Source organism: Aedes albopictus, chromosome 2 (assembly GCF_035046485.1).
Source record: "Aedes albopictus strain Foshan chromosome 2, AalbF5, whole genome shotgun sequence".
Classification (NCBI taxonomy): Eukaryota; Metazoa; Arthropoda; class Insecta; order Diptera; family Culicidae; genus Aedes; species Aedes albopictus.
In genome coordinates, this window is record NC_085137.1 from 190,592,516 (window position 1) to 190,617,629 (window position 25,114).

The 25,114-nt window shown below is 41.5% G+C and overlaps 1 pseudogene; it reads right to left on the bottom strand.

Annotated features, from left to right (window-relative positions):
* Positions 1–2,597: 2,597 nt before the first annotated feature.
* LOC109407062 (large ribosomal subunit protein eL20-like) lies at positions 2,598–20,072 on the bottom strand (annotated as a pseudogene).
* Positions 20,073–25,114: the final 5,042 nt, after the last annotated feature.

Below are 25,114 nucleotides of genomic sequence, written 5' to 3' on the forward strand. Positions count from 1 at the left end.
ATTATATCATAATATGTTATTATGTTACACAGATTTTTTCTAACATAGGCAGTTATAATTTAGATGCAGGATGTTGTTAAAATAACAAAAATTCTAACTGAAAATCATAAGGGTTCTAACAAAAGTTTATCAGAGTTTGTTACAAATACATCAAAACTATATCAAGCCCTGTTCTAAGTTTTTGATAAAATATATCAAAATTATAATACAGTTTGATATTTTCAATTAGAGTAAAAATCAAATAGGGTATAAACTAATTTTTTTTACTCACATTTGGTTAATTATTTTAAGTGTGTTATTCTATTTTTAGAAAATAATAGATCACATTAAAAAAACTTTCGATTTCATTATAAAACTTACAAAGCCGGACGGGATTTGAACCAATAATCCTGCCATCGTTAATTTTCAGACGCCTTTACCAATGAGGCTATCACTGCACTTGAAGTGAGGGACGAAAAAAGCTTTACTGGTTCTACGTATTGCCAGTTTTCCTATTCCCCCATCTCTTGTTTGTCAGTCGCAGGACAAAAATAGACAGAGATTTGAATGCAAGATCAAACAATGAACCTCTCTCTCTTACCAACAGCGCTATCGCGGTGCGCACTGAAACACTAATAACGGTCCACTGCACGAATTTCAGCTGGCCTGCTTACTCTCACACGAAATTTGACGTTTGAGCGGTGTCGGCACCGCTCAAACGTCAAATTTCCTGTGAGAGTAAGCAGGCCAGCAGAAATTCGTGCAGTGGACCACAGTGGTGGCGTGCGCATGGCCCGTCGTCGTTTGTTGAACAAAGAGAATGACGAAAAAATAGCCAGTCGACTATTTATTATTGAGCTTCGTCATGGGGTGCCTTTTGGCGGCATCAAAGTTGCTGTAGTCGTGATTCTTTACGGACGGAGATGATTTAATTCGTTTTTTTTTCTTTGCGCTGTGAGACCGACGCGACGGTCATACACGTACCAACGTGAGCGAAGGTAAAATGTGGCTTTGTTTTAATTGATCACAATTATATCATAGGCTGATATGATAACTTTTGCAGATGCTATTTAGGTTTATTCTAAGATTTAGATTATTTTTAGAAATTAAAAAGTTGACATAATGTCAAAGCAAATATGGTCGAATGATAATAGGTCGTAATAAAAAAAAAGTTTGAATAGAGAAATACAGTGATCAATTGAGCAGAATTATCATTCACATTTGTATTGTTTAGGATTATTTATTACCGCATTCGCTATCTCCACGCTCAATAACATCCATTACATCTTAATACATAGTCTGTTCGGTACTTTTTGACGTTATTATTAGAAGTTAGAATAGCAGTACTGTTAATATGACATACAAATACAACTATCTTTACTCAATTTTGAGATTTAAAAAAACTCATGTTTAGGTTTCTTCTTTTTTTCGTGTAGATGTTTCACGCTTTGTAGCTTCTAGTTAATCTAAAAGTTAGTCTAAAAGAATTGGGAATCGTTTTCTTTTTTATGACATTTTACACTAAGAGTGCATTCGTGTCAAAATTGGGAATCGTGGAAAAGTGTTAGGAATTTGCACAGTAACGGGACTGGGATATTAAATGAAGGAAATACTTAGATTAAACATATCAGCAGCTATGATACTATATTCACCCAAAAAATGAATTTGAAGCATTGAGTGAAATAAAAAATACGAAAGAGTCTGATAAAATTTGTAGAAGGTGCAATGCCTTTATTTTTTACTCAATTATATGATGCAGCAGTCAAGAAACTTAAGAAGATAAATTAAGTAATAGTTATTGCTGTGGGCATTCGAAAGGCAAATGTCAAATACGGGAACACCAAAAGATGTGAAAACTTGAACAAACTTAATAGGAGTTCCCATTACCGAAACAGCTGCTACTATATAGTACAATTCGTAATACTAACAAATCCACAAACCAGCAGCGCCTTGAAGGCCGTTATGCGATATCATTACAGCTAGAAGCTGTACTAAAGAAACTGTTTGTATACCAACACGGCTTGTCGGATGTAAACATTATTGTAGAAAAATTGAAGCGGGATATATAGCTACTACACAAATACTGTGAAATTATTTGGGTTGCTTTTATTGCACTCAAATCTAACTCCGGAAGATTTGCCGGAAGATGTGCAAATCGAATAAGAGTTCCTGCCAATAAACCTTTGCTACTATACAGTACGTGTTCATTGATTTTAAAGTAATCATTACGGAACATGTTTCCCGAGAGACCATGTCTTTTCAATACGCTAACTCCAACTACGATATTAGAATAGAGGGGGTTAGAAACAAAGGGATGTAAGTGACAAAACCCCACTTTTGAGTAAATGAGGTTTGAAGTTTTTCATCAATTTTTCATCCCATACAAAATGTATGGAGTTTCAAAAATAAACCGAATTTTTGCTAATATATTGTATTTTTTCAAATCATCATACGCAAGGGCTGAAAATCTCTTTAATAAAGACAAATCAATCAATCAATCAAATCATCATAACAATAATCTTAAAAAAGTTCCTGAGAGCTTGAAATCTGAAGTTTTTTATATGCTCAGCTAAAAATGGTCACTTACACCCCTTTGCATCTGGGCCGCTCAATACACTGAAAAAACAGGCATGGTAACGGCGACCAGATCAAGGTTTAAATTAAGACAACTTTACCACTTGATTTTGGTAGACCATAATTTATATTTGAAATTACTATGTGCAGGGTTTAATTTACCATGTTGCTCTTTATTTACATTTTATGGTATTTTTAAATCACATTTTATAGTCCATTTTACCATGCGCAAAATAAACAGCATAGTACGTTTGACCATGGCAATAAGATTCAGATTACCATGCGTGTAGTTCAACGGGCAGTGCCCCCTCTTCTGTTTACATTTCTCAACATTTCCTAAATGCATTTCATTAGTTTTATAATAATTTAATTATAAACTTTAAATTAAAACATTACTATGTACAATGATTTGAAGTTATTATAAGGCTTATTCCCGCAGACGAGGCACTTGGTGTGACATGCGTTGCTGATACTGAAGAAGGATCCAGCGCCGGAATGATTCCCGAACTCGGATGCTTAGAATCCGACCATGCAGCACTGCGTGTGTTCCATCAGCGCGTTGAGTCCGATGTCCAAGTGTTGCGCCATGCTTTTCAGCTCTGTCGTTGTCCTAAGCGTACGGAACAGCCCTCCGGTCAACATGGTATTCATCAGTGCCTGACTACCGTAGCCGTACGTCATGTATCCGGCACGTCATCTAGAACGTTTTCAAATCCTACCATGAAAAAAAAAACATTTATGTTAACTGAAAATCTCCGAGAATTTCTGAATCTTACCTTCGTCAGCAGAACCGCAAACAGTAACATTTCAGACACGTCGGTCAAAATGTGCAAGCCAGCAAAAACGGGTTCAGTTTGCTAAGGCGAACCTCTGATGGAACGTATCCGAATTAACCCGATCCGGACTGGTTCTGGTGCCACTTTCTGTTGATGGTGCTCATCTAGAAAATACACTTCCGATCCTCGATACCGTCCATTTCGGCATATAGCTGGTTCACCACATGCATACCAGAGCTATCCCTAGAATTCTCGGACCGTTTGGGCGAAATGAATGAAGTTTATTGAAGAAGATGACCTACGGAGCAAGCTACGGAGCCCCTCACGTTGGAAACACTGAATAACGGCACATTCCGACTCACCGACGAATATATTCAACGGTTCGGGATCTTTGACCTAAATGAAATTGATGCCAGTTTTGTTGGCTACTGCCTTCGCCAATAGTCTTGCCGCGTCCAGAAGGATCACATAACACCATTCCGGAAGGAGATGTCGCCCAGCGAACCGATATCCTTCCCCGTAACATCCGGTATAGTGATAATGCCTTCTCGCTTGGCCGAATGTTGAACTGATTTCAGAGATTCGGGGAAGGCTGCCCGCTCAATGCATAAGGTTTCCAATTCCTCATCTGATAATGAATTCAAATGACTCAGTAGAAAGCTCATCACTTTCTCCAAAGTAAGAACTGGGGTGAGGGAGCACTCTCCAGTGTGGATGTGGCGTCACGTTCCTCAGCTAAGGCTTCTGTGTTGATTCACTAACTTGAATGCACCGTTAGCCCGAATATCATAAGCCCAAATATGCTTACATGTCACCATCTCCGTGACAAGGTATTAGAACCTCGAAAGAACAACTTCCCAAGAACAAGCTTTTCATTGCATTCGGGTTTGTGACATTCGGGATCAGAAAACTGGCTTTTGGGCCAGTGTTTTTCTCGGTTTCCATCAGTTCATCTTCCTTCCAGAGAAAGTTCCTGCTCAAATCGTCCAACACGGCATAGGTCAGGGTCCAGCGCATCCGCCGGTTTGTGGCAACTGTCACACCATCGCTGTCCTTCAGCTTGTGCAAATTATCCAGCTCAGGTCAGCAACTAATCCACAATGCGACGTTCCGTGTTCTTCTGAGCTTTGTTAACTCGGTTGACCGAGAGGGCATCGATTTCGTCAATGAACAGTTACTGTACGCATGGTGAAAGGACCTCAGCCTGTTCGAAAACCTCGTGGATACTTTTCTTAGATTCACCGAAAACTTCCGGTCCAACTCTGTAGCAGGGATTTCTACCAGAACGGTTATCAGTTGCCCAGCGATGGTATGAGCAAGCTACGTCTGCTCAGAAACGGGAGAGCCATGTAAAAGGATGTTTGGAATGGTCCAACAGGTCGCACAACTCGCGCAACATGTTGTCCATGCCGCCAATATCTTCTGATGAACTTTTCCACAAATCGAACACAGACCTGAGATCGTAGAACAGCCGTTGGAGTACTGAATTCGGTCCAGCAGCAGCGTCTCGATTGACTGCAGATGGTCGGGGTATCGGCTGGGGTAACAGTGGGATTGAGCCATTTGAGCTGGCGTTTCTGGAATCGGCCGCTTTTTCTTCGGACCTCGGTTTATCGTTGCGAGTCACCTTCGTCACTGTAAGGCGTTGTTGCTGCTCGGTGAAACTGCATTCTCCTTGTCGCGGGAATCCACGCCTTCATTGTCTTCCTCGTTGCTATGTTAATAGCCTTGCCATCATTGCCTGCAGGATTCCCTCCAGCAGCTCCAGGAGCTTCATTCTTAGTGCGTATGTGCATGTTGGTCAGTGCGTCGTTCATATTCTCCGCTTCGCCCATTCCTTCATGGACTTCTGTTTGATTGACCAGATCCGAGGCAGCTGCCGTCGTTTTGGTTCGATCTGTCGTTTTGCGGTAGGTTCTCCATCAGGGCGTCACATAGCAAGTGAGGTGGTTCGATTCATATTATCGGCCAAGTAGGTTTCCCGATGAGTTTTATGCTGTTCTGCTGGTCCTGATAAAAAAGGTTTTGTTAGCGTTTTTAGATTGAATTGCATTTTAGGATTTAATCACTCACTGTTGACACAATTTATAACGAGAAGAAATTTACGCCATGACTGCCAAAGCCTACTATGGATATTGAGATTGTTTTGACAGGTTTTGACTATGCGGTCGCACCGGTCGCACTTAACATTTGAATTTTCCGCTGAGTTGTGGTGAACAACATCGCCGACAGCTGATTCCCGGGAGTGTCAATCCTAAAACCTGCCTTATGGTTGTGTCAGTCAGTCATGTAGATTCACTCTGATCGGCGACGGTTCTTTTACTGTTAGTTGGTGTCCGGTCGGTGGAATGAGAACAGCTTCCGGTAGCGCTTGAGGTGACAGTGGAAAAATAATCTTGCGAGTCGCGAAACTGCTTGATGTGAGCACGATGGGTCTTGAGGGCTTCCACCGATTCGACCTTGTTGATCTGGATAGAGTGGCCGCGGAAGCACGGTGACGCGAGGCCATATCGCAGTAGCACTGGGTGACACCACCGCCAACGGTACTCGCGATACAGGGTGTATACCGGAGCGCGAATCGTAGCGCAACCAGATGCCAAAGTTCTTCACGTTCAGAAGGATCTTCTGCAGGATGCGTTTGACCGAGACGATCTCACTGGTGGTCTTTTGAACTTCCGTAGGTGCCGCAGGAAGTACCAGAAACGGGATTTAACCACGAGCTGGTCCGGTGGGAAGATGTGCATCTTGAACATCGGCAGGTTTGGACCCTTCTCCGAGGGCAGCTTGCGTTCGATGACCTGGTTTCATTGAAAATATCTAAAAAATGAATGGTTTTCAAGATGAGTTTATTTACAACTACTTTTCACGAAAAGTACATGATTCCGCGATTGAAAATCAAGCAAAATTCAATGAATTACTTACCTATAGTTTGCTTCACAGACGTAAACGCCAAAAATAAAGTAAGAAACCTCTAGTGCCTCAAGTTGATCCAAAACCAAAAATGGCCATCTTTGTGATCTTTGTATTACAATGAAGTTGACCAAATCTTGTTGTTAAATTTACCATGCCACACATCATAAAGCCATAGTAAAATCAACTAAAATTTGATAAACTCTACACAATTAGTGCTTATCATAACTATTTTGTGGCATAGTATATTTAAGCATGTGCTGATGGTTATTGGTACTATAATTTTTTTCTCAGTGTAGTATAAGGACATGTTCCAGAAAATTTGTACTTTTGGTAATACCGCATGACCCGACCGTTCCACGGTGGGACGAATGGCCAAAAACGTGAATTTTTTTCAGCAGCGTCTTTAAACGTGGTTTTATCGGCATGGTGTCTTCGGATGAAAATTTTATAAAAATAGGGCGCGTCGAATGGCGTTTAGTTTTAGTTCGCAACTTTGCCACAGGCGGCGCTGTAAAATCCAACTTTTTTGTTTGACGTTTTTTCAATATGGTGTCTTCGGCAAAGTTGTAGATATGCTCAATACAAGTATCTTTGCCGAAGACACCAACCCTCTATCTCTACATTGCTTCAAGATACAGACGTATTTTATGAACGACCCCCCAAAAATCGTTTTATTCATATATTTCGAAAACGCGCAGTTTTAGAAAGTTGCAATGTTCTACAAAGTTGTGTAAAATGTCAAAAGAAACAACTTTGTAGAAGTGAATAGGGTTCTAAAATGGCAATAGGGTTAGTTATGGCTATTTTTGAGTTAAAAATAGCCGTTTTTCAAGGCTCAATAACTATCTTGGATGCAAATGGATGCAAATCAAACCCCACTAGGTTCAATATGTATTACTATTAGTTGAATATCCTGATGTTTTCGGTTGTATCCTCGAGTATCCTTAGCAGGGGTTCTTAATCTTACTAGAGCCTATTTTTGACGCTAAAACAATAATATCAGTTTTTGTATGTCATTTAGAACCCCATTATCTTCTGTGAAGTGATAAATATTAACTATTCGCATAATTGTATGCTTTATTGCGCCTATAAAGATCAATATGACAAATCGGTGAAGTACTAGATTTGTAGTAATGAGCTGAATTTTAGTATGGTGAGAAGGTCAATTCTCCGTTTCTGCAATAAAATGGTACAAAAAGCGTGGGTATTATGATTCCTTGCCTAATTTGATGCTGTTTGAGCAAAACTTTGGACAACAGTGCTGTTGTTTTCTTCATTTCTTGCAACATAAACAACATAGTTATCCAAAGTTTTGCTCAAACAGCATCAAATTAGGCAAGGAATCATAATACCCACGCTTTTTGTACCATTTCATTGCAGAAACGGAGAATTGACCTTCTCACCATACTAAAATTCAGCTCATTACTACAAATCTAGTACTACACCGATCGTGCCCCATTATTATCAAATTATTATCATATTATTTTAAAAACACTGCATAGAAGTGAGCTAAGTGAGGTCATATGTATCCAAGTGATCTCACCAGCAAGCAAATATACATTATTTTCAGCACGTATAGTAACCGAACAAGCAGAAAGTCAACTCATATTAAATCACTACGTTTCTAATGTCGAATACCCAATTACCAATTTTCTAATTCACTCAAAGGCGTAACAGGCATGAAATTTTTCGATCGCTGTGAGAATGTTCTAAATAAATCCTGCATGAATGCAAACAAGCTTTTGTATACAAAATGTTTTAATGATTTCTAGTTATCAAAAAAGTTGTAGATATGCACAACATCTTTGATGAAAAGTAAAGGTTTCTCTAATCAAAAATCATAAAAGTTGTTTTGGGTATGTGTTGAACTAATTTAGATAAGCTATTTCACCCTTTTACTGGCTTGATCAAGAGTTACTTGTGCCATGTGTTCCTTGAGCTTCCCGTATAAATACACTCACACTCTCCCGCTTGTTCGGCACCTGTCATGTTGTTTCCGATAACTGAAAATGCTCCTTTTCATTTCCACAAATCAATTTGTAGCTATGTTTGAAAGTTGGGAAAATGGATACCAATGCTAACGCAAATGATTTCAGGTTTTCTAGACTTGCTGTTTGTTCGGCTACTTCATTCATTCATTTATTTAGTTCACATCAAATTCATGATAATACTGAATCAACAATTTGCCGCCATAATACTCGATTTGCAGCTGCAGCTCTCCATCCTCGGTCACGCCCAACACTCGCCAGATCACGCTCCACCTGGTCCGCCCATCGTGCTCTCTGCGCTCCACGCCTTCTTGTGCCAACCGGATCAGTTGCAAACACCAGCTTTGCAGGGTTGTTGTCCGGCATTCTTGCAACATGCCCTGCCCACCGTATCCTTCCGGCTTTGGCCACCTTCTGGATGCTGGGTTCGTCGTAAAGTGCAGCGAGCTCGTGGTTCATTCTTCTCCGCCACACACCGTTCTCCTGCACACCGCCGAAAATCGTCCTTAGCACCCGTCGCTCGAAAACTCCGAGTGCTTGCAGGTCCTCCTCGAGCATCGTCCATGTCTCGTGTACGTAGAGAACCACCGGTCTTATTAACGTCTTGTACATGGTACATTTGGTGCGGGGGTGAATCTTTTTTGACCGCAGTTTCTTCTGGAGCCCATAGTAGGCACGACTTCCACTGATGATGCGCCTTCGTATTTCACGGCTCACGTTATTGTCAGCCGTTAGCAAGGAACCGAGGTAGACGAATTCTTCTACCACCTCGAAAGTATCCCCGTCTATCGTAACATTGCTGCCAAGGCTTGTCCTGTCTCGCTCAGTCCCACCTACCAGCATGTACTTTGTCTTAGCCGCATTCACCACCAGTCCGACCTTTGCTGCTTCACGTTTCAGGCGGGTGTACAGTTCTGCCACCGTTCCAAATGTTCTGGCAATAATATCCATGTTATCCGCAAAACAGACAAATTGGCTGGATTTCGTGAAGATCGTACCCCGGCTGTTGAGCCCGGCTCGTCGCATAGCACCTTCCAGGGCGATGTTGAATAGTAGGCAGGAAAGTCCATCACCTTGTCGTAGTCCCCGTCGAGATTCAAATGAACTGGATAGCTCACCCGAAATCCTTACGCTGTTCTGCACACCGTCCATCGTTGCTATTATCAGTCTAGTCAGCTTCCCGGGAAAGCTGTTCTCGTCCATAATTTTCCATAGCTCTGTGCGGTCGATACTGTCGTATGCCGCTTTGAAGTCGATGAACAGGTGGTGCGTTGGGACCTGGTATTCACGGCATTTCTGGAGGATTTGCCGTACGGTGAAGATCTGGTCCGTTGTCGACCGGCCGTCGATGAAACCGGCTTGGTAACTTCCCACGAACTCATTTACTTTAGGTGAAAGACGACGGAAGATGATCTGGGATAGCACTTTGTAGGCGGCATTCAAAACGGTGATCGCTCGAAAGTTCTCACACATTAACTTGTCGCCTTTCTTGTGGATGGGACAGATTATCCCTTCCTTCCACTCCTCCGGTAGCTGTTCGGTTTCCCAGATCTTGACTACTAACTGGTGCAGACAGGTGGCCAACTTTTCCGGGCCCATCTTAATGAGTTCTGCTGCTATACCGTCCTTACCAGCCGCTTTGTTGTTTTTGAGCTGGTGGATGGCATCCTTAACTTCCCTCAGCGTGGGAGTTGGTTCGTTCCCGTCCTCTGCTGCACCAACATAGTCATTTCCTCCGCTGCCTTGGTCCTCCGTGCCTACATTCTCTTCGCCATTCAGGTGCTCGTCGAAGTGCTGCTTCCACCTTTCGATCACCTCACGTTTGTCCGTCAGGAGGCTCCCTTCCTTATCCCTGCATATTTCGGCTTGCGGCACGTAGCCTTTGCGGGATGCGTTGAGCTTCTGGTAGAACTTGCGTGTTTCCTGTGAGCGGCACAGCAGTTCCATTTCCTCGCACTCCGCTTCTTCCAGGCGGCGCTTTTTCTCCCGGAAGAGACTGGTCTGCTGCTTCCGCTTCTGTCTGTATCGCTCCACATTCTGTCGGGTTCCATGCTGCAGCATTACCGCCCGCGCTGCATCCTTCTCCTCCAGAACCGCTCTGCACTCCTCGTCGAACCAATCGTTTCGTCGACTCCGTTCTACGTACCCGATTGTGCTCTCGGCTGCGTTGTTGATGGCTGCTTTGACTGTACTCCAGCAGTCCTCTAGAGGGGCCACATCGAGCACACCCTCGTCCGGCAACGCTGCCTCAAGATTCTGCGCGTATGCGGTGGCGACATCCGGTTGCTTCAGTCGCTCTAGATCGTACCGGGGCGGCCGCCGGTAATGTACGTTGTTAATAACGGAGAGTTTTGGGCGCAGTTTAACCATCACCAGGTAGTGATCGGAGTCGATATTAGCGCCACGATAGGTCCTGACGTCGATAATGTCGGAGAAGTGCCGTCCATCAATCAGAACGTGGTCGATTTGCGATTCCGTTTGTTGTGGTGATCTCCAGGTGTAACGATACGGGAGGCTGTGCTGGAAGAAGGTGCTACGAATGGCCATGTTCTTGGAGGCGGCGAAATCGATGAGGCGTAGGCCATTTTCGTTCGTCAGCTGGTGGGCGCTGAACTTTCCAATCGTCGGTCTGAATTCCTCCTCCTGGCCTACCTGAGCGTTTAGATCCCCTATGATGATCTTGACGTCGTGGTTTGGGCAGCGGTCGTACTCGCGTTCGAGCTGCGCGTAAAATGCGTCTTTGTCATCATCAGTGCTTCCGGAGTGAGGGCTGTGCACGTTTATTATGCTAATGTTGAAGAATCGGCCCTTGATTCTCAACCTGCACATTCTTTCGTCGATCGGCCACCAACCGATCACGCGCCTCTGCATGTCGCCCATCACTATAAAAGCTGTTCCCAGCTCACGTGTGTTGCCGCAACTCTGGTAGATGGTATGATTACCTCTAAACGTTCGCACCATAGATCCTGTCCAACACACCTCCTGCAGCGCTACGATTCCGAACCCGCGGTCCTTCAGTATATCGGCGAGTATGCGGGTGCTCCCGATGAAGTTGAGAGATCTGCAGTTCCACGTACCGAGCTTCCAATCGCAAGTCCCTTTTCGTCGCTGTGGTCGTCGCCATTGGTATCGGTTCGCATTCTTCTCTTGTTGATTTTCCGGTGCTAGTCTTTTTTACGGCTGGCTCGCAGGGCCTGACACCAACCCACTAACCCAGGGAGCTGGGCCTACCTTCCCGGAAGCTACGGGTTCTGCATTGGCATTTCCTCCAACTACAGTGCTAAATAGCTAGGCTCGAGCGCCAGTCTTCGCCGGGGGTGGTGTTTTTAATGGGCGCCCAGGAGATAATATTTTACCTGAGCTTCCACAGCTTTCGGCTACTATACGTGCTGAAAAAGAATATGTATATTTCTGGCGTTCGTTTTGAATAGGTCGTATGTTGACTGTGATTCCTACCCTGATTCGACCTACTCAAATCGAATGCCAGATTTACATTTATGTTTTGAACACACGAATAAAATTTGCTTACTGGTGAGATCACTTGGATACATATGACTGTCTAGTTTAGCTCACTTCTATGCAGTGTTTTTTAAATAATATGATAACAACTCGATAATAATTGATTTTTGTAGGCGCAATAAAGCATACAATTATGCGAATAGTTAATATTTATCACTTCACAGAAGATAATGGGGTTCTAAATGACATACAAAAACTGATATTATTGTTTTAGCGTCAAAAATAGGCTCTAGTAAGATTAAGAACCCCTGCTAAGGATACTCGAGGATACAACCGAAAACATCAGGATATTCAACTAATAGTAATACATATTGAACCTAGTGGGGTTTGATTTGCATCCATTTGCATCCAAGATAGTTATTGAGCCTTGAAAAACGGCTATTTTTAACTCAAAAATAGCCATAACTAACCCTATTGCCATTTTAGAACCCTATTCACTTCTACAAAGTTGTTTCTTTTGGCATTTTACACAACTTTGTAGAACATTGCAACTTTCTAAAACTGAGCGTTTTCGATATATACGAATAAAACGATTTTTGGGGGGTCATTCATAAATTACGTCTGTATCTTGAAGCAATGTAGAGATAGAGGGTTGGTGTCTTCGGCAAAGATACTTGTATTGAGCATATCTACAACTTTGCCGAAGACACCATATTGAAAAAACGTCAAACAAAAAAGTTGGATTTTACAGCGCCGCCTGTGGTAAAGTTGCGAACTAAAACTAAACGCCATTCGATGCGCCCTATTTTTATAAAATTTTCATCCGATGGTGTCTTCGGATAAAACCACGTTTAAAGACGCTGCTGAAAAAAGTTCACGTTTTGGGCCATTCGTCCCACTGTGCGTTCTATTCGCAATAATCAATAATAAAAATAGTTTCTTATTTTAACGAATCAAAGTTCACTTAAATCGATTCAAAGTTGGAAAAAATAAGAGTACCTTTTAGTTTTGAGAGTACTCGGATACGCTTCCGGCATTCTGCGCAGTAAAAAAAAACAAACAAAAAACGAATACATAATATTTTTATTTTTAATTTTTGGAATGTATTTAAAAATTAAAATTATTTCATATTCTGATATAATTGTGTTATTTTTCCAACGAATCATTTTATTCAGTTGTAAAAATAACAAAGTTTCAACAGAGTTTGTTTTGAATTATTTATAACAAAATTAGTTATAAAAGATTATAGTATATTTTGTTATAATTTAGTTCGAAAAAGTATTAAACAGTCCATGTCATAACAAAATTATAACATAATTTGTTAGTCATATCACAATGAGATATAATTATGATATATTCTTGTTATGATCCTCTAGTCGGGTTGTGATAAGCACTCACAGAAACGGGTGAGGCAGCCGTCAGGTGAGCAGCTGTCTGGCTGTGCCTGCAAAGCTAGGAGAATGCCGGCAAGTCGGACTCCACTGCCCATAATCGCATAGTTGACGTAAGCGCCACTGTAGTTTTCAGCACACTTTTGAAATTTTAACAATGATCAATGAAAAGTTTATGATTTTTTTCACGTTGATATCTAGCTAGTGATTAGATCTTGTGCTCTAAAGCCTGTATCCGCACTATTCGGGACACAGAAACACAGCTGTAACTCTGCAATAGATATATTAAAATTGCTCAAATTTTGTCTAATTACATCTTAAGATGTGTTCATTGCACCTACGAAATTTCATGTGAATCGGTGCAGTACTTTTTGTTGTAGCAACGAAAGAGTAAAATGTGCGCCAATGAATTTTGCACAGCCCCAAGTTTTGCTTGTCAGCGCTGTAACTTTTAAATTTGGCAAAGGAAATGGCTGAAATTTTGAATACAAACCTCTCAATCTACATTTGTTGCATAGGCAAAATTTCAAAAAAATCGATGCACTATCAACAATTTTATAGTCGAAACATGTATTGGGACTGAACGTGATTTTAGCCTCTCAGACGGCAATTAGTCAGCACCCGTTATTGTTAGAGTAATGCGGGGCAAAAGTTCGCACCCAACAGACTTGACCAAATAACTATTGAACGAAAAGAAAATAATATCGTTCTTCTTCGTTAAACGGGTCCCTATCATGTTGCCTTCAAAACGTAGTACTAGATTTTTTCGCGTTCCTTTTGTAGTTTTAGTAATACAATTTTTAAAACAAGTACTCCAATGCGAACTTTTGCCCCATAGTGGGGGCAAAAGTTCGCATTATGCGGGGCAAAAGTTCGCACCTTGTACAGGGTTGTTTATTGGTGTGATGTTCATTTATTTCATGATAATTCATGTTCATCTTTTCACTCTAGCCATGAAATCTGTTTTTTTCTGTTCTTAGAATTACGACCCAACTGGAATACGACCTGGTATTCAGCTTTTGTATAGAGTGTGTTTTATGAAGACTTCCACAATTATTAACTAAGAGCTGTCCTTTACAACGTTAATGAAGTTGTCAAAATACATTGTGGGGCAATCATACAGATACGTGTTGCACAAAATGCATGAAAAAAAAAATCAAATATGCAGCAAAATTGTTGAATGGGACTGTTATCGAATCTTATCCCCGTCAGTATGGTGATGGATTATAACTGTGAATTTACAAACTAAGCTATGAAAGACCCCGGTAAAGTAGATGAACATAAGACCTTCTGAAACATACGAAAAGACACGACGAGGATGACGAAAACAATGTTTTAAAATGTTTGTTAAGCCATTTTTTATTTGTTGATTTAAATGCGTGAACATAATGTTTGCTTTACAATCAATCTTCTTACAAAACTAAGTTCAGACCCTCTGTCGCAACGATTTCAGGGTGCATACTACTCATATTATGCATATATGGTAGTTTCTATACGAAATTATCATTGCTTGAAAGATTCTGTAATTATATTGATGTACTAGACTCAGAAATCTAGTGCGAACTTTTGCCCCACAGCTACTGCGAACTTTTGCCCCACTGTCGAGGTTTTACCAATGTCCCTTTCTGCAAGAAGCACTCGTAGTTTATTGTTTATTCAAGTGCACCACGCGAACTACTGTGGAATCACGATTCTCCGACATAAAGAGGTTATGAGATTCTTCTTCTTCCTGTTACTACAAATTCTTATTCCTAAAGGTCCAAAAATTGTATCAAAACCCCTAGAAACACATTTTTTCGCATAACTCTGCCAAACCATAACGAAATCGTTCAAAATTTTATTGACGAGTAGCTGACCCGATTATGTGTCGAACCCATACAGATTTATTTGGGTTCTTAACTCGTGCTCAGAAAAAGACCCACTGCGAACTTTTGCCCCGTGCGAACTTTTGCCCCGCATTACTCTACCAATAATCATCAAATTTTGCAGGCATAATATACACATAACAAACTAGCTTTTGTGAAAATTTCATGAAAATTAGCAGATAAATTCAAAAGTTATGAATAGGCAAAAATCGCACATGAAAAACACGAAAAATTTTCATTAACACTCACCCCTATCAACACCAGTAGCTTTCAAACCAATTGATCAAAGCTGATGAAATTTTGCAAGAAAGTGTCTCTATAAGTATCATAACTGCTAACGAAATTTCATAATTATTATCACAGAACTTTGAACTGTAGCGTAAAAGAACCATCTACTATGCGAATGAAAATTGGTCATGATTGTACACAATGCTTAAAACCACGTCTGTTTGTTTTTCATCCACAGTTTAAAGTAATGCATCGATTTTTATGAAATTTGGCACAAATAATAAACATACACCAAAGAGTTCTCAGTCAATTATTTGGCCAATTTTACCGATTCATTACAGAGCTACTGACGTACTTCTGTGTCCCGATTATTTCGGATACAGGCTTTATTGAATAAAACTGATCACAATTATGCCCATTTGATACATATTGGCTTGTGAGTGCTGACATTGTCAATGGTGGTTACGTCAACTATGCGATTCAGGTGTCCTGGAAAGCTTGGAAGGGTGGCACTGAAAAGGCTTGCCCGTCCCAGACGACAGAGAACAGGAGGAGGCAACCGTTGTTAGGCCCTCAGCAACCCCAAAGTAGGGTGAACCAAGGGTAAGTAGGACCCCCCTTGACGAAAGTAGAGCGGAAGAGGAAGAAGAAAAAACGCAGGTCGAGAAGATTAGGGACGCCAAATCAAAAAGGCGTAGAAGAGTAGATGCCAAGCGCAAGAAAGCTCGCGCTCGTCATCAAAACCGAACAGTTTAAGTACTCGGACGGTGATGCGAAGCGACGCCAAGCCCGTGGAACTGGGAGTCGACGTGCGCAGTATCAGACGTACTCGTACTGGTGAAATGATCCAAGAGCTCAAGCGCGACTAGGAACGCAATGGCACCACCTACAAAAGTCTGTCGGATGAAGTCCGAGGCGGAGAGGTCCAGGTGATGGCTCTTACAACTGAGGCGACTCTGAAGGTGAAGAACCTAGACGAGTTCACCGAAGCGGAAGAGCTAGTCGCGGCACTGCGGCAACAGTGCAACGTACAGGTGGCACCCGCAGCCATTCGGTTACGGAAGGGGCCAGCAGGGACGCAGGTAGCCTTGGCCCTACCTGTGGCAGGCATAAAAAAGTTCATTAAAGAAGGGAGAATCAAGGTAGGCTGGTGTGTATATCATCTGACCTTCTACGAGCCACCGGAGGTTTGTTTCAGGTATCTGGAACCAGGACACAAGTCATGGGACTTCAAAGGCCCTGGCAGGAGATGCGGCGTCGAGTTCCTTAAGCTGCACGAGCCCACCAATTTGTCTGATTTGTACCGGGAAAGCCGTGAATAACAGGCACCCAACGGGTGCTCCAAGGTGCCCGGCCTACAAGAAAGCCGCAGTAAACGAATCACAGTGCAGGTAACGCAGCTGAATTTGAACCACTGTGACGCACGCTATGTCCAAAGGGAAGTATTATGAAAAGTGAATGTACCTCAAAGTTTATTCGCTAGAACCGTATTTTTGGACCTCTAGATTCAGAGTATGTGCGATTTAAAATAATCCATCTTGGATTTTTTTGCATACATTTTTATATATTTTTTCGCGATTTGTATGGAAAAATAGGAAAAAAAAATAAAAAAATCGAAAAAAATCCAAAAACCCAAGATGAAATATTTTAAACCGCACAGATTCTGAAACTAGAGGTCCAAACCTACGATCCTATGGAATAACATTTGAGGTACATTCGATTTTCATAATACTTCCCTTTGGACATAGCGTGTGACGCAGCTCAGCAACTGCTTAGTCAGGCAGTTTCTGAGTGGAGAACGGATATCGACCCATACCGAGTACTCGCCAGCAACGGCAATTTTGTCGCGGATGGGTCCAGAAAAATGGCAGCGATATGGACGACGGGAAAATACTTCGTCCAGGAGTTGGTGTCGAAGGGCTTCGTGGTCGACAAAGTAAACGGGGTCTTCTTCTGTAGCTGTTATCCGCATCCGCGTTGCTCGATCGAACAGTTCGCGCAGATGACGCACTGTGTGTCGATCATGCTGACAGGGTGAAGGCTGTTGGTAATAGCGGGTGATTTCAATGCCAGAGCCATGGAATGAGGAAGCCGTTTCATGAATCAGCGGTGTCGACCTGGCTAATGTCGGTACCACGAGTACCTTTAGTCGGAACGGTGCGGAGTCGATTGTTGACGTTACTTTTTGTAGTTCTGGCCTAACAAGAAGCTCAAACTGATGAGTAGATGATGGCTACACTCACAGCAATCACCTGGCGGTTCGTTACAGTATCGACTACAACAACAGCAGGCAGCGGGGAGAGGCCAAGCCCTCGAAGGTGGAAGACATCATACTTAGAAGAAGGGGTATTTAGGGAGGCGCTCCGCCGTAAGCGAAACCTACTTGGTTTAGACGGCGACAAGCTGGTAGCGGTGGACTCGCGTGCGTGCGATGCGACCTTACCTAGGCAAGGCCACTCTAGAAATGGGAGACCATCGGCTTACTGGTGGACTCAGGCTGACCTGCGCCGCGCCTGCCTATGAGCTAGGCGCCTGATGCAGCGTGCACGATCTGAGGAAGAGCAAAAACCGAACGACGCTGTTCGCCTCTGAAAAAGCCGCGCTGAACACCGAGATGAAGGCAAGCAAAAAGGCCTGCTTTGATGGTCTCTGTCAGAGTGGCAATGCAAATTCGAGTGGTGATGCCAACAGGATCGTGATGGCCAAGACGAGACGTAGGTATAATGGCTCCTACAGAGATATCTCCAGAGATGTTAGAAGGGATCATCGAAGGTCTTTTTACGAGCCATGATCCTAGTCTTCATAGAACAATCGGGGACTAGAGCTGGAGATGAGGAGAGGGCCACCGATGTGGAACTTGCGGGGATAGAAAAGTCCCTTAGCGTAGGTAAAGCCCCAGGGTCGGACGGAGTTCCGAACCTGGCCTTAGAAGTAGCTATTGCAGGGGCTCGGGATGTTCAGGTCTGCTATTCAGAAATGCCTAGACGAAGGAATTTTCCCGGAAGTTTAAAAAAGGACAGAGCCTGGTTCTATTACCAAAGGCGGGGAAATCACCCGGACACCCGGATGCATATAGAATGATCGACACGGCGGAGAAAGTACTCTAAAAAATCATCCTCAATAAGTGTTGAGGCACACCGAGTATGTAAATGGTTACTCAAGCAGCCAGTTCGGCTTCCGGAAGGGGAGGTCTACAATAGACGCTTACAAAAACTTCCGAGATAGCGCTTCAGCGTCCGAAAAGGGGGATTCGCTACTGTGCGGTAGTACCCCTGGATGTAAGGAACGTGTTCAATAGCGCTAGTTGGCCGACTATTGCCGATGCGCTCCTGGGGATACTACTAGGTATTGAGGTTAAAGTTCCCGGTGGGGGTGGAGATCGTCGGCTTTGCTCGGCTGGAAGTACTGAACATTACTACATTGCTGGAAGTCCACGATGATACGATCGAAGAAGTGGAGTTGACTACTGCCCAGTGGGCAGTGCCCACTCGACCAAGGTTGTGGAGGCGTGGATGAGGTCCAAGAAACTGGAGTTGGCTGACCACAAAACTGAGGTGGTGCTGTGAACAACCGGAAGTCGGAGCAGCAAGCGGTGATCAGTGTAGGCGATTCGATCGTCAAGAATTCGGGGGTAATGATCGACCATAAGCTCACCTTCGATAGCCACGTTGATTACGCCTGCAAAAGAGTCTTCACAGCTATGGGACCATTTATAAACTACAAAGACTTTGGGGGGGGGGGTCTGTCCAAAGTCTACGCTCCATATAAGGCGAAAGTCTACGAGGGGGGGAAAGAGGGGGTTTAATATGACCGAAATTTGGTCTACATGGTTTATGAACAACCCCTACAGTGACACTGTCCCGAATGATGTCCGAATGTTCGATAGCTCTGCGGTGTACGCCAATAAGCGCAAGCTTCTGGCTAGTGGTGCTACGTCCATACTATGGTATGGCGGCTTGGTATGGGGCACGGCGCTAAGTACCAAAAGCTACCGTGATAAGCTGGAATGTTCTTATAGGCCAAGTTGGATTAACAAGCGCCATGGGGAAGTAACATTCCACCTGACTCAGGTGATTTCAGATCATGATTGCTTCAGTATCTACATCGTTTCAGTAATGCGGTTTCTCCCTAATGTCCGGTTTGTACTAGTTTAGGGGAGATCCCGATTAGAAAATTGTAACAAAAATATATCATAATCCTAACAAATCATGATATTTATAACTCATTATGATATAAACATGATCAACATTCTTGGGGTTTTCAAAATACTATAACTCAATTATATCACATTATGTTATAAATGTTGTTTCATAACTCATTGTATTATAATTTTGTTTTGAATCTTTGACATTAGGGAAATATTGTAACAAAATTATATCAAATTATGATAGAAACCAGCAATCCTGATGCTAAAATTAATATCACATTTTGTTATAATTTTGATATGATTATAACAAAATAGGTTATAATCTTGATTAGACCAGTGTACTTTTTGTTACAATTTAAGTTATTTTAACATCATCCTACATCTAGTTTATAAGATAATAGGTTAGAGAAAAATATTATAACATCATAACACAATATGATATAAACTTGATATAATTTTCTAGTCGGGATGGCGGAATAAATGTATGCTTGCCACATGTGGGGAGGGTAAAACTCCGGACAATCTTGGGATGAGTTGGTCCAAGGATTCGCAGTCGGCTACGTTGGTCATACGGGTGCCCTGCGGTCGAAATAATAGAAATACACTAATATACTAATTATTCTATTGTCGAAATCGACCCTTACAACGATTAAGTTGCCACGGGAAGAACATACTGGTAGCGTTGCCGTCATGGCGTCCAACCAGCGGTTGGAAAGGGGTTCCAGCAAGGCCGGGGCAGGTGGAAGCTCCATGTCGCGATGTCAATTATTCACAGGTCCTGGTGAACGTATATGTTTGCCTGTATTTGTCGATAAAAATATGTAAACAAACCGATCAGCTGATCGCGACGTCACGTTCGCTAGAAAATTTGTTCGCAGCTTCTGGAACGTGACGTCACCTTCGGCAACTTCGTGCGATTTCGGCTTGCCGAAGTTGACATGACACGACTACTACTTCAAAATTATCATATCACAAACACCACTTTGCCCGATGGGCCTAACCTGGTGAAATTTAGAACATTGTCCATGTCGACACGTCCTTCTGTGTGCTGGCTGATAGGGCCAGACGGGAAGGTCAAATAGCTGTATACGCGGTATCAGTTCTTGATACTTGTTGTGCAGTTGGAATCACGCGTGTTGTCGACCTTTCCTGCCTTCCCAGGACAAAGGGAGTGGTGAGGACCACTCGGGAAACTGGCTAAGCGCCAGCATGCTATGTGGACTCCCCAAAGCCAGTCATCGAAGTTTGTTGCTGCAGGCTACGCAGCAAACCTTGAGGGTGCGATGTGTACTAGACCCTTCCTTTACTTTTTTTTGTAGAAGACGGTTCATAACCCCACACTACCTGGATCCGCCTGTTCAGGTGTCTGTTGTGCAGATTATCTTCCCATGGTTTAGAAGAAAAAAAAAGACCTAAATACAAAATCTTTCGATTTTAGACGCCGAACTTCTGTTTCTAGTCCATACTGCAGACCGAGGCTAGGTCGTGCACGAAATAACTTTCGACTCGGGAGGTGGCCCACTACGTCGTCTTCGTCGACGCGGTTACGGTCTAATAGTTCACCCAGCAAATTACGTTAATTTACCGCGCGAGAGTGACTCTATCAGTGTGTACTTACCAACTGATTACTCCGGGGAAAGGCAGTCAGCCTTATTTTGCACTTATTATTTGGGATTATAATTAAATTACTAAATCCAAATCGGGCAAACACGTTCGTTGGTCGGCACGGCACTGGGTGTGCAAATCGATCGACGGGCCGACCAACAACGTGTGAGCAAATCATTCGATGATGGAGGATAATTTCACCACCACTTTGAGCGTTTGGAGTGTGTCCTCCACCAGGGACCCGAAATGACCGATAAGTGCTTCGCTGTTTGCTTCTAGTGTAGTAGGTACCTCAGTGCCGCACCAATTTAGGAAGGCACGAGTTTCGTTCAATTCGGTAATGGTTTGTTTGCTAAGGATGGATCGCAGTTTAAACTATATGCAAACATTGCAAAGTGACAAGGACAACGGGCGAAGACCATTACCGAAGAAGAAAACGTGACTAAGGACTTTGCCAAATTCCAATCGTGAAACAATGGTAATTGAATAATTTAAATTGCGACTTATTTGTTTACTTCGTACCTACTTGTAGTCATACAGCCAATAGAGGTGGATGGTATGTAGACCATGTTCATATGTTGACTATGCATTACGCAGCACACTTTTCTAATATCTAATTGCATAACTTGAGGGGAATCTATGACAAAAAGTAGAAAGACTTAAGGTCGAACGACAAAAGATCGAAGGACAAAAGATCGAATAGAACAAAAGGTAAAATAGACAAAAGACAAATAGGAAAACGTGAAAAAGTGCACAGAACTTGACAGAACAACGACAATCAAAATTCCGATAAAAATAATACAGCATCTCGGGTGAGCGTTCCGGGAGTGCTGACGCTCCCTTCGTTTTGGCCATGACTACCGTCAAGTACCATTCACCGTGGATCTAAGAGGATTCGGGGCAAATAAGGGCTGTCATTTGACACCAGTCTTATAAACATTGGTGGTGTCGCTTTTAATTGCCTTCATTATAGGTTAAAATTAAAGCAATATCCACAGAAGTAGAAATTTTTTCACAAAATTTGGTGATATAGTACAATTAGTAAAGGATAGTAGGGTCGCCTAATTCCGTGGTAGGTCACCATTCACCGTGGTAGTAGGGACCCATTCACCGTGTATGAGAAATTTTATTCTACTTTGTTTAAAAATGATCAAAACAACCCAGCCAAGGGAATTTTCTTCGATTAAATTCATTTCAAGTAGGGTGCCTGTACCAGTTATCGCACTACCTAAGAAAAACTATTTCTACAAAAATAAGAAGAAGACCGACGAATGTAAACAATAAGTCAAATGATTGATTAGTTTTCATACTTTACAGGAAAAATATAGAAACGGAGCCAAAACTACTTTTAGTATTTATTACGGCGTGTGCCAATGATAGGAACCCTGTACCAGTTATGGACACATTTGTTAATTTGGGTTCCACTTCGCACTATTTGCATGCATTCCTTATGGGAGTTGCCATAACTGGTACACTATGGCGAAATAGGGTGCAAGGAGGCCGAAAAGTTAAGAAAAATGATTTATTTCTACCATAATTTGAGCAAATTGTGAAGTTTGAATGATTGCAATCATCTTTTGTGATCGTGATCTGTTGTTAACGATTTTTTTTCTTGTTGATTTGTATCTTTAAAGGTTGAAAATCAACTATGGCGAATTTGAGGTACTATAGCCATAACTGGTGCACTGAGCCTAATAACTTGCAAGATTTTATTAGTAAAACGAATGTTCAAATTTTCGATTTTTTCTAGATATATGGGACAATATGGGGCACGGTGAATGGAGACCATTGATTTTTAGGGTACCCATTTACCGTGCCTTTATGTTTCAATTAAAAAGTTCGAGTAATCGTACTTTCTTGTTTAACTTACTTCGGTAATGCAAAATACATACCTGATATGTGAATTTAATTGCTTCTTGGTGGAATAAAAACGTTACTACATTTAGTTTATCGCTTAAATCACCTTAGCGCAGTTTTCGTTTTTTCACTAAGAATGCAGTGAAAGAGCAGAAAACCGCTTCATGTAAACACACTTTAGTGTCAAAATGATGCTTTTAAATGTTTCTAATGCTAGTTCTAATGAGCGTTTTGACATGGTAACAATACATTAGAGCGATTCCAAGCAACAGCATCAAAATTAAGGAAAATTTTTAATTCATGATTTTCTATTGAACTGAAACTTTGCACAGTTTTTCAGTTCCATCTAAATCGCCATTTTTCGATATCAAATTTTTATTTAGAGCCACGACTAACTTTTCAAAAGGGTGTATGTGAAAATGGTTCAAAAATATTCAAAAATATGCACAGCAAAAACGGATTGTTCGATTGTTATGAATTTTTCAGCAAAGTTAGATAGCTAAATGGTGATTTCTAAGAAAATATACACTGTGAAAAAAAATCTATTTTATCATTGAAAAACATCATTTTTGTCACAAAAACTCAAATATCTCAAAACCCTATCTTTTTACCAACTTGAATTTTTTAGGGAAAACGGTCCATTGTATTAGCAATCTACCATAAAAATTTGGTGATGGTATACTAATAAACAAAAAAGTTATAACATTTCAAAAATTTCACAATTTTTACATTTAGTAAAAAAATTTTTTCTGTGTAAATTATTTCGGCCGGGAATCGCGATTTGATGCTGATTTTATTGTTCAGCAAAGTTAGATAACTAAATGGCGATTCCTAAGAAAATATACACTGTGAAAAAAATCTTTTTTAACATAAAAAAATATCATTTTTGTCACAAAAACTCAAATATCTCAAAACCCTATCTTTTTACCAACGTAATTTTTTAGAGAAAACGGTCCATTGTATTAGCAATCTACCATGAAAATAAACAAAAAAGTTATGACAATTCAAACATTTCACAATTTTCACATTTAGTAATAATTTTTTTTAGTGTAAATTATTTCGGCCGGAAATTGAAGTTTGATGCTGATTTTATTGTTAATGGCCTTGCGTGAGTAAAACAAGTTGTTTTTATTATATATTATACATACATATAATATAATATACTATGTACCGTAATGTTCCGATTTTATCACGCCCTCCGCGCATTAGTCGTTTATTCATTAATTTGCTGTTACATTTGAGGACAAGTGTTTTCCCTCTTCTTCAAGATTAATGTTGAAAGCGTGTTTTGCAACGTTAAAAATATTGAAATGGGTATAGATGTTGAAGAATATTACAGGGCATTTTTGAAAAGGGGCGTAATTAAATTGTTTAAACAGATGTCGCTGATGGCAATTTCTCAGTTGTTGTCGTTTTCGAACTTCCTGCGCCCTGCTTTACCGATGATATACAGATGGCTCGTTTGTCAAATTCTAGACGGCAGGACGTGCAAATGCGTAATTTTGTACACAATGTGGACATTTGGGCATAACCAGTCTCTTTCAGTTTATCTATGGTGCTTTCGGTGAGATTTCGTAACTCTTTTGAACATTTTTTTTCATCAAACGGTCTTCAAGAGAGCGTTGAGTTGAAGACCTTTGAGAAAGCGACTGTTCATCTTGTTCGTTAGATTATAATAAACAAAATCACTTATTAATTTTAACTTACTTGTTTGGTGTTGGTGGCTGAAGAAAAAAAATACTATACAATTTTTAATATTCATAGCGGTAGTATTTTTTTGTTTTTTTCGTGAGCATTGTCAGGTATGTATACAGACAAACAAACGTAACACTGGCGAAATTTTCATTGACCACGCCTTCAACATTCATTTTGAATCTTGGTTGTGGCTTTCATAACAAGAAGAGCGCCCATCGTTTTTCTTTGCGTTTGACGTTTCACACTAGCGCCTTCTGATGACGATATTGCACAACGCAGTGTTTCGTGAAACATTTCCACCAGGTGGTGATAGTGTGAACTGGGCGATGAATTTTCACTAAAATTGTTCTAGGCGTTTCGTCTGTTTGTCTGTGGTATGTACCTCTTATGCATTTGTTGTTGTTGAAGTTACTCGCATTCTTCCGATCATAAAGTCTGTTCTCTACACACTTAATTTTGATTACCGAGTTCGGTAATTTTTTGACGAGATTAAAACTGCTGAGCACCGAACTCGTTCAGCAAAAATGCATTGTTTACCTTTTCCATACGATTTTGACAGTTGTTTTACTGAGCCTCAGTAAAATCGATTACCGAAACTACCGAGATCGTACTGCTGTTATAATCTCGTCAAAAAAGT